Source organism: Labrus bergylta, chromosome 6 (assembly GCF_963930695.1).
Source record: "Labrus bergylta chromosome 6, fLabBer1.1, whole genome shotgun sequence".
NCBI lineage: Eukaryota > Metazoa > Chordata > Actinopteri > Labriformes > Labridae > Labrus > Labrus bergylta.
Genome location: NC_089200.1, coordinates 19,656,333 through 19,667,767, shown reverse-complemented (window position 1 = coordinate 19,667,767; position 11,435 = coordinate 19,656,333).

The window sequence follows — 11,435 nt, the reverse complement described above, 5'->3', positions numbered from 1 at the left end:
AAATCCTAAATGTGTAATTAGTGTTTCGGTCCACTTGGTGGCAGCACAGATTTGGCATTTCCCTTAAGCTACCATGATGATTCGTTTAATGCTGAAGAATGCTGTGGCTTGATGTAGAGCTCACCTGAGCGACAGTGAAAGTCATATTTTTTACACTTTAATGCATGAAAGAGGAGTGTTTCATGTTATATTTACGATAATAACATATCAATGATTGAAGGTTATATGGCTGTATACCTAGGTCGTGTGGCTCTTTGCTGTTTACTTATTTGCACTGAAGGAAATCTTCTTTACACTACAAAACTATTACGGACAGAAAGAGCCGATAGGCTGAAATGGTTAAAAAAAAAAATCATCTGAGATATTCACTTTACAAAATAAATGAGATGAAAGCTATTTTATGAATGGTCACCAAAACATGACAATGAGAGTTGCATCATAAGAAATTTGATTGTGGGACTGTTGATCGACTAAATGAATCAAATGTCTGCCTTCACCTGCAGGAGACAAAATGTTATATGAATATTACACTAAGAGCATCTTCAGATGCATTTGTTTGTCATTCACAAAGTCTCAAACTGTGTTTACTGCAGCTGAACGATCCTCAACATGTGCTGAGACTGCAAAGAAGAGATTCATTTGTGATACAACCTGGTACTGTGGCTAAAGGAATCAGTGTACATCATTACACAGCACTATACTTTGTTTCTGACTGATTCTTCTCAAACATGATTCACTCAAAACAAGAGAAAATGCAACAACTAAAAAAAGAGTTCAAATAAAATTGATGGAAATTTGCTTTGGCTTCTCTTCTGTTGCATCAAAAACAGACCAGATATGATGAATATGTAATCAAACATTACAAAACAGGGGCAACACAACAGCGATCCAGTGCATGTGTCCAATTAGCATAACATGCTGGCTGTGTGAAAGAGAGACAGACAGAAGGAAATATGAAAAAAAAAGCCTATTTCTTGTCAGCTATGACATATAATCAAAGGATAGAAGCTGGCGCTGTTACATTACATTACATTACATTATGATATGTTACACTGTGATGTTTGGACAAGAGAAAAATGAAGTGGAGATTGTCCAGAATTTATTGTCCTGACTTTATTGGAATGCAAAAAATCGGAAAAGACACTCTATTTTCAGTTTCAGTTTCTCTTCACACTTCGGAATAAAAAAAAAATATCCTTTTTCTCTCATAATTTCAATTCCTGGAGCTGTTGTACGGGCAGAGGGAGCAAATTTGTGTCTTTTACTTCCTCTCCTACCCACACCGAAGGGTGAACACTGGATCAGTGCTCTTTTATGTCTGCCATACGTTCACACACTTTAGGTAAAGAGAAAAAAATTGCCTGCATGTAGTGCCACTTTAGTAACTTGACCCGGCCTGTGTGTGTGTGCAGTGAATGAGTTTGGCAGCAGTTAGGCTTCCAATGAGAAAAAAAAGGAGAGGGAGCTTGTTTGTGTGTGTGTGTGTGTGGTGTGTGTGTGTGTGTGTGTGTGTTTCTAAGTGATCTTGCAAAAGATAGATCCTGTATTTGTGAAGACATGGTGGAGGAGCAAGAGCTTAAAAAAAAGAGCAAAAAAGATTTTAAAAAAAGAGCAAAAGATTGTACTTTTCACACTGACATGTTGACTCATTTAATGCAAATGAACACTGTTGTCTCAGTCTTTCTCTGTCTCCCACAATCAGACTTTCAATGTTGACGAAGGGAAAGACAAATGCAGGTTTTATGGTCCTTGCAGCCTCACCTTCAGGAAAGCACACACAAGCTGACATTTATGACCTGACAGAGGTCTATCCCTACCTTAGATGCAATTAAACAAAGAAAATCTGTTTTCAGAGTATGGTATTGGCTGGAAGGATCTTTTGCATGTTTTGTTTAGAGCTTAACACCAAGACAAATTCCTTGTATGTGTAAATGTACTTGGAAATAAAAACCGATCCTGATTCTGATTTGAACCCATAAATGAATGCATCAATACCAACCAGCCCGAAATCCCCCAACATAACCACTACAATGTTTTGACATTAAATGTTTTAAAATCTTTTTTATTTTGAGAAAATGTAAGAAAATAGACTAGAACTTTTAGAAACACCATAAAAATCAGCCATCATTCAAAGTCTGTATTTGAATGCATGCCACAGTGCGAAATGTTATAGTTTAATCATCTTTCTGTCATTATAATGAACTCAAAATATATATAAATGTTTTTTAAATGCCAAATTTGGCCGGAAAGAGGGGTACAAAAGCCAGCAACAAGACCCTGGCTCTTTGGCTGTCACTCAGCTAGCCACCCACAGGGGGCGCTCTGGCTCTAAGTAAGAGTGCTGGTGGCCCCATTATTACAATTTAATGGTTTATGTGAGTGAAGAGGCAATGTTCCTCTCCTTCTCCCTCCCTCCCAGCAGAAAACTGTGTGCTGCTCTTATCTGGCCAGACATGCTGCAGGAGCCAACCTGCAGTGCATTAAACAAGCCACCACACACACACACACACACACACACACACACACACACACACACACACACAAATACACACAGAGCTGCAAGTGAAGGTGTGTGTGTGTGTGTGTGTGTGTGTGTGTGTGTGTGTGTGTGAGTGTGTGTGTGTGTGTGACTGACTGCGTGGATACGAACTGAATAATGAGAGAGGAGCGACAGTCAGAGAGACAGTAAAAGGAAGGAGGAGAGTTCATCAGGGGGATTGATTGGACAATCTATTGTAGTGTGTATTTGTGAATGCTTTATCTTAGAGATTACACCATGAGAAAATGATGAAAATGTAATGTATTCCTGCTCTGTGGAGCCTGTGCAAGAAAGTGACCTGAGGTTGAGAAGATTAACACAGCTGCACAAGACAAATGGCCTTAACAATGTTAACATTAAGGATGGCTAAGTGTGAAGTTATACCTTCAGTAGAACATTTATTTTCAACCTTACACCAAAACCAAAATATATTTAGCCAATGCATTTAATTTACATACAAGATATTAAAACTATATGACGATGCTAGTAACGATTATCTATTTCCATAGTTTGTCCAAGTCTTGAAATCAAAATCTTGAATGCAACTTTAAGGGGTATTTTTTTCCCATGACTCTTTGTGCCCACAGCAGAACAAATAACAGAGGTAGCCAGGCATGAAACCTGTCAACTTTGCAGCCATCTGAGTCATGCCTAGTGTGTGACAAGTGTCACAATGAATGTGAGTCTGTGTCAGCTCTGCTTTCCCTCGGTGAAAAGTTTGGTGGTTTTATGGGAGGGGAAACGTTCACACACTCTTCATCTCTTTGACAGTCGCTTTGTTTATCTCACACACACACACACACACACACACACACACACACACACACACACACACACACACACACACACACACACACACACACACACACACACACACACACACAGAAAGAGAGGGAAAGGAGAGCATCCACCAGAGCGGACTAACTTTATTTCACCACATCTGTCATAAACCTCCGCTGCGCCTAAAACAAAGATTCAATCACAGCTTTAGCATGTTAAATCAAAATTCCGAGCACATTTCTCGCTCTCTCTCTCTCTCTCCATCCTTCTTTCTGTCTCTCTCGCTCTTTTACAGCCGTAACATCCATGCACGTACACATGGGGAGGCAGACATGTACATACAGCACGGATGCTACCCGGACTATTAAACTCCAAGCTGCCCGACACGCCACTCTCTCCAAACTAGGCGCACAGGCATGAGCGAACGGTTTCAAGTTGCCCTCTCTGTGAATTGATTCTACTATGAGCCTACACGAAGCTCTCCTCTAAGAAGCAGGGGTGAACATAAACAAAGAGCGAGTCTAATCCGGCTACGAAACTCACATATTTTCACACATTTAGGAACACGTATCTTCAAATGTTCGTCTTAGTGTTTGTACTTCCTGAAACGAGATAAATGACTAATTCTTCAGAGGAATTCGTGGTGTCACCGAGGATCCGCCACCCCCGCGCTGCAAAATGGAACATCCCACAATTTATTCCAGGGAAAGACTGACAGTTTTTTGGGTCATGAAGCAGCTGTTCAAGTCAGCAGCCTGTCCCCCCTCCGCTGGAATAAGAAATTAGTCCATTTTAAAGTAAATAACTAAAGCCTCTGGCCGATAAGAAGGAATTATAGAATAGTGTGCAGGCACAATTTGGCGGAGAGAGAGCCCCCAAAACATTTAAATCCAATAAATATGATTTCCCCCTCCTGCTACATCAAATTATTAAACACATGGTGTTAGAGTTAGGCCAACTTATTATCAACACAAGGAAAGATGGGGGACTGTAGGATAACATACGCAACAACTATAATGAAGAATAACATTTTCAAGGTTGTCATATGTGGTTGCGATAAAAAACCTTGAAGCCTTGTTTTAAAGGGATGTTATTTAAATGCACATATCATGGTGTAAATATATTTATTAGTTTTAATGAAATTTTAGGCCCCTGAAGGTCATCCAGTGTATAATCTGAGTAAAATTAATAACAATTCTACAAATGAATCATAAAAGATGAACATGTTGTATCCTGAGCTGTTTCTTGTTTTCATTTCATTCTTAAATCAACTGTATTACATCCAGCTCATTGTAGTACAGTGAAACTAATGCTGAAAGTTCATAAAGTTTACTGTGAGACCTGTGAAATGATAAGCTTTAATTTGAGCACAGGGCCAGTGTACGTTAGAGACTATGTTTTATAAAATGTGACCTATAAAGACGGCTGCTAAAAACGGCATCAGTGGATATTCAGCAGAGGCAACGGCATCAAAAAAGATCAGTCACTTATAATCAGAAAATTACTGAATTAAATTAATTAAACTGAATACGCAAATGTAATTTCATTTAGCTAAACTGCTCTCATATTTAACTTTTACTGTAATGGGTGTTTACATCTTCAAATTTCTTGCCTAATTTACTTTATTAAGGAAGTAAGCTACTAATAATTGAAGTAGAGTGATATTGCAAAGCGTATACGTTTTCAAAGACATGCTAAGCATAATATCAAGAACACCATCGGCATTAATATCCGAACTTTATGTAATAAGTGAACAGATGGTGTATGATGTCGACGTGGGAAGATGTAAATTCATAATCTGCATATCTAAGAGAAAATATACATTTCCTTTGGCGTCATTAACATCTGTTGTTTGGGCGAATGTAAGACCTTAAACTCCATACCAAAGCAAAGGCCATGATCATTTTTTTAAATATATCTTTGTAAATGTTTGTTGTGAGGGAAAATCTGTATGTAAACGACGACATGACACAGGTTTAATTGTGTGAAAGTAAACATAGAAAAGTCAGGACCTAGCTGCTATTGAAGTTAACAAACTCCATTTACTTGTCCGATTCATTCCTTTACACTTTTAAAATGTTTCCATCTATCTTCTTCTCTCTTGCCACGTCCACCTGAGCCAATTGTTCTTCCCTACAACACCATTCTCCATCTGTTGGAATTCCTCCATCTCTTTCTCCACCACCCTCTCCTGTCCACCAAGAATCAACAGTCATCCATGCGTTGCTCCTCCGGTCATAATGAAGATCATATGTTGAAGCCAGCTCTGAAACCCAACACGGGACGTCCATATCAAATAAAACCTGCTGTCAGCAGCGGGGCCTGGCTCTGCCAAGGGGAGTGAAACCATATCTGTATCGGCCTCACCAGCACGCCGTAAAATGGAAGCCAAGAGACCGAGAGGACGGACAGACAGACGGAGGATGGACAGACGGACCAAAGGACAGACAGACCACGATTCTCTGGGAGACATTCCAGTCTCCCCCTGTCGAACTACAGACTAAAAAAATGTTTCATTTTGGTTGGGGTGTGCACAAACCTTTGAGGTCTGAGGTTTGCAGCCTTTTAACCAAGAAAGGCTTGCAGCTGTCAATCATCAGAAAAGAGCATGATTGGCAAGCCATTTGTTGAACTACAAGTTTCAGTGTTTGTCCTGAAAAAAATACCACTGTCTTATTTGGTCATCATTTTGGCATTCTCATAAGACATCGAATACTCTTGTTTATTGCACTACCTTCTTGCCTAAATACATGGATTGTCTGTTCTGCACATAGAGTAATGTTACATACCTGGTGTCCTTAGTTGACTTATTAAATGTGCTCATCGTCTGCCAATGATGAAAAACAATGCTGACTTCCAGTTGGAACCAAGCGTGGATAACTTACACTCAGATTATGTCCAGACCAGCATTCCACTAACCTATAAGAATACCAACACATAGATCTCTTAAACATGGTTTTGGCTTTGAAAATGTGTTTTCAAGTTATGGAAGAGGCTACAATGATCTTCAGGGACTATGGAAGATTTGCTTCAGGCAGATCAGTAACAATTTTAACTCTTAAAACTCTTTACATGTAACCCCCATATTCCACATTGGACCAATTTAAAGCCAATTAAAACACATAAAATCCCAAAACCTTTCAAACTATGTAATTTAGGTCAAAGTGTATAATTAAAAAGTAGTCTATGATATTTATTTAATTAAAAATGGCCTAGTGGTTGTACCGCACCCCCCCCCCCCCCCCCCCCATGTATGGAGGACTTAACAATCCTCAACACAGCGGCTGTCGGTTTGAATCCGACCTCAGCCCTCTGCTGCATGTCCTCGCACACTCTCTATTCTCAATGTGTCCTGTCTCTTTTCAGCTGTCCTACCAAATAAAGGCAAAAAGCCCAAAACACACAACTTTATCAAAAAGTTCCTTCATGTGAGGTACTTCCTCTGTGGGGTTACCCCCTTTTTACTTGTGGCCTATACCACCCCGTTTTATAAGACAGCAGCAGAAGCAGCATCACCATTTCTCAGCAGATATGACTTAGATTGAATTGCCCTTCGAGTCCTCATGTCTGGATAGTAGAGATAGAGATCCGATGTAAGAGCTGGAAGATGGATGGAGCATCGGCGGTGATGGTACTGCTGCTGGGGGGGGGGAGGTGGAAGCCGGGAGTGTCCTGTTGTTCGTCAAGTAGCTGATAGATCAGATGCTATCGGGCCAAGAGGTGTCTGCTCTACAGGACGGGCTCTGCACACAGCGGCTAGTTTACGTAAAGGATAAACAGTGACCTCAGGGTTGTAATCCACTGGCAGGCCGAGCAGGGGCTGTGTGGATTACTGGAGGCTAACTGTAGCCTCCTCGCTTGTTTTACACCTTGAGAGGATTCTAATTGAGCCAAATCTCATTATTTATGGCCGGCTATGGAGACCGTAATCAGAGAGGCTGGTGTGTCTTTAAACAGATCAGGAGCTGTGTCTGCTAAAGCAAGCGTGTACGTACTCACACACATACAGATACATGTTCAGCGCCCAGGTTTTACTCATGAGAAGACTAAGCAAAGGGAGGGGATCATTTAGTGGTCATAAGATGCTCCTGTAGGCTCATCTTCATTGTTCCACGTGTAAGTCTGTGTAAAAAAAGAAGGGAGACAGTGAGAGAAATCACTTCATGAAGGTGTTTTGTTGTTGGCAAAATGTACCTGGAGAAATGAAACATCACTGATTTAATATTTTCATAAAACAATAGTTAACAAGATTTTTTCCGCCTTAATTTCTTCTGATTTAATGAATCCAGCTGGAATATTCATTGCAAGCAGCTACCTAGACCAGCAATTTCCCGTCTTATTAAAAGGATTTGTCATACCGTTGATACGAAGATATGAAGTTTCATTGCTGGCTGATATGAGATTTATGAATGGCAACAGAGGGCAGAAGCTGACCCTGCATTGAGTCGTGGTGAAGAGGGGGTCTGCAGCTCTAATGACAGACAAAAGGAAAAAAGAAACTCCAAGAGCGGTTCATATAACTGTCACGCTTTCTAGACTGCTAATAAAAAAAGAACATAGCCCACACTAAAAGGGGTAAAGAGAGAGAGAGAGACATTAAGCAAGCCGGAAAGCAAGACAGAACAGGAAGAACGACATGGAGTTTGTTAATATATTTCAGACAAAAGGGGGGGAAATAGATATCAGACAAAATGGCGGTGGAGCGATTTTGCAAAGATTTTGAGCTGTATGGGATGAGGTGATGTGGAGTGGAGTGAAAGAAAAAGAAAGAAGATGGATGAGGGTTTAGGATTTTTAGAAACCTCTCAACCGTATGAATTTCTATGTGTGCAATATACATGCAAATGGCTGCATGCAGGAGCGATAGGAAAGCAAGGAGCAAAAATGTTTCTCTTTTTTTTTTCAGAGCCACATTACCCTGAACAGTGCCAAGCTCCAGCCTACCTCCACCCATCAACACAAAACACACAGAACTGCAGACGACGTTGGACAATTTAACTCTTGAATTCGGCATTTTCCCTGTTCATCTTTCTTCTCTCTAATCTCTGTTAATTCCAATCTGTATTGTTTTATTAAATCTATACAAACGACTGAAACTGAAGTAATTTCTTGTGTTTGAAGACTTTTTTTTAACTGACAGAACTTGGAAAAGAATAAGATGTAGAGCTGGAGAGAGACACTAAAACTAAGGGACAGACAAATAGCCCCTGGTTCTCATGAGAATGCAAACCTTGTTATGATTTTTGCACAGAGCTCACAGATCTACAAAGGAGCACCACTGTAAAGTTGGAAAACACAGGGAGACACAAAACCTCTGTTTTGGGGTGCTGGGTGAAGGAAGAACCTGTGTGCAGCAGATGTTTTATTTGGACAAATGAGTTACTGTCCACTTCATGTCAATAAAATGGTCCAGCAACAGGACAAAAGCAGTAATTCTAGGTTTGTAAAGAAGTGTGTATGTGTGCTCTTGAACTTCACTCTTTTGCGATAAAGCCCTGTTCATGTAGGGCTAATGTTAGGATGTTAGACCTGTTCAATTTCAATTAAGATGAAATCTGTACAATTATGTGACTTACACTACCATGCATTTCATCCATCTCTTTATCATTTAAATCCTCCCTCTTTCAATGGATGTGAGTTCAGTCTACACAGTGTGTTGCATGATACGCCTCTGCATTTATCAATGCTTTAAAAAACTATCTCTCGGAATATAATTAAAATGGAATACGTTACATTTGAATAGTATTTATTTCAATGGGATTAAATGAGTGCTTTTTCTTTCCCTTACCAATCTTGGTGCCTATAACTTACCAGACCTTTAACTGTTCAATACCAAATTAAATTGGCAAGACAGTTATTTATGGATCCAGTTCCAATAAAGAGATGCATGAGAGTACTTTGCTCCCTTTTCAGAGCGATTTTACATTTCAAACTACTGTTAACATAAAGAAACATTTGTTTCCCCCTCACGACTCTTCTTAATCTCAGAATAAAACAATAAAATGTTTAATTATGTCTGTTTTAGATTCAATCTCAAATTCTGTTAAGGCCGCTATACACAAATGACGTGCTCAGCATTTGCATCATAGAGCAAAACCTGTTCTGTGAGGATGTAAACTGTTGTGTTGGGTATGAATGTATGTCTGTATGACAGGGACTGTATTGTTTGCATGTTAGCATGAGTGTGTGAGCATGGCTCTATAAACACAGGGGTGTTGGAACAGAACCTAAAGAGGGGGTGCAGAGGTGTGGAAGAAGGGGAGACAGTGTAAATGTTTGTGCAAAAGTATTAGCAGTTAAAGGATTATTGTAAATCACACTGTGTGGCTTTTAGGACTGAACCAGGTGCACACATGTGGGTTTGAGTGAGTCTGTCGTCTGAAAGGGTGTGTGTGGGTGTGTAACAGTTCTTTTAATTCTATCTCTTTGACTGAGCATATGACTTCTGTTATGTGTATTAACATGCATATTCTGTAGTCTGAAGTGTAGCAGCCAGCAGATAGATTTATAGTTTTTCTAACGTGTGTGTGTGAGCATGTAATGTGTGTGTTTGTGTTTGCAGGTCGTTGTGAGCAGCCTCGTCTTTCTTCGTCTCTCCTGCAGTAATCAGTAAGAGTGGAGGCCCAGCCTTCTCTACCTCTCCCTGCATGTGGTTTGTTCACATACCGTCTCAGCCAAGCAAGTAGGAATGTGTGTGTGTGTGTGCGTGTGTGTGTGTGTGTGTGTGTGTGTGTGTGTGTGTGTGTGTGTGTGTGTGTGTGTGTGCGCTTGTGTGTGTAGAAGCATTTCTGTGTTCTCATGTATCATATAGATTGTGTGCAAAGAAATGTGTGCATTTATGTGTGTGAGAGAGAGTGAGAGCGAGAGAGAGAGAGAGAGAGAGAGAGAGAGAGAGAGAGAGTGAGAGAGAGGGAGAAAGAGAGAGTGAGAGAGAGAGAGAGGGAGAGAGAGAGAGAGGGAGGTAGAGAGTGAGGGAATGAGGGAGCGAGAGATTTAGTGTGTTTGTGTGTAAGAACAGGGGGTGGGGGTTGAAGGGGCCCTGTAAGGGAGAAGACAGAAAAGCTGAAGGTAGTTAGCTGGCCTTTTCCCTGCAGGAAACGGCACATGATGCATATGAATTCAAACCAGACTATTGTGTATGCTAATCATACGAATAAGATGATCATTTCATGAAACTGGAACAAGAGGGTTTGACGTAAAGATAACGAGCGGGACATTAACAGAAAATACTGAAATGAAATCATCATGGTAGGTGGCTGCTTGTACAGTATTTTGGTTTGTTGCATCAGAAGAAATAAAGCTGGAGAGGTGTTTTCTGTTTTGGTTTTGTTCAATAGTGAAGGATGACTACGAGCTGTGCTGTTTTTTCAGACACAGGCAGAAGAGAACAGAGGAAAGCATTTAACTGCCTCAGAATACCCACAGTTACACACGTATGCAGACATGAACTTTATCTTTAACTTTCAAGGTATAGAAATGCTTCTACACACACACACACACACACACACACACACACACACACACACACACACACACACACAGGCTCTTACTATCTCGTTCATTAATGAATTGCGGCTCTCGAACAAGGCACAAGGCAGGGTTTATATTACACGAGCCTGGCATGATCCCGAGGCTGATATAATCAGAAGTGATGAGAGGTTGTGATGACACGTGAACAGGGAACATTTGGTGCCTCTCCAACATATGTCACTGTTACGATAACCCACTTACCACTATGCTATGATGACTTTGCAGTCATGGTAAAAAAGGCTGCCGAAAATGCTTTAGTAGCATCTATTCTTTCTGTTCCACAATAGCATCACATAAAGATAATACAACTTGAATATTTTTGGTTTTATTATTCAGTCTGTGATGTTGTCCTTGTGAATCACTTATTCTACTTTACGTAAAAAAACACAAAACAGTAGCTATATCATTTCCAGGGCTGCAGTCTTTTATGTTATCCAGGATACATTTTCATAAAATATATGTCCCCTATGACCAAATTTTCTGGATCCTGGATTTTTATTACCCAGATGGACAGGAGCCTTATTGTGTGGGCCTCAATGTTTTCTCCTTGCATACATGGGTTCTGTCCAGGTACTCCAGCCTCCTC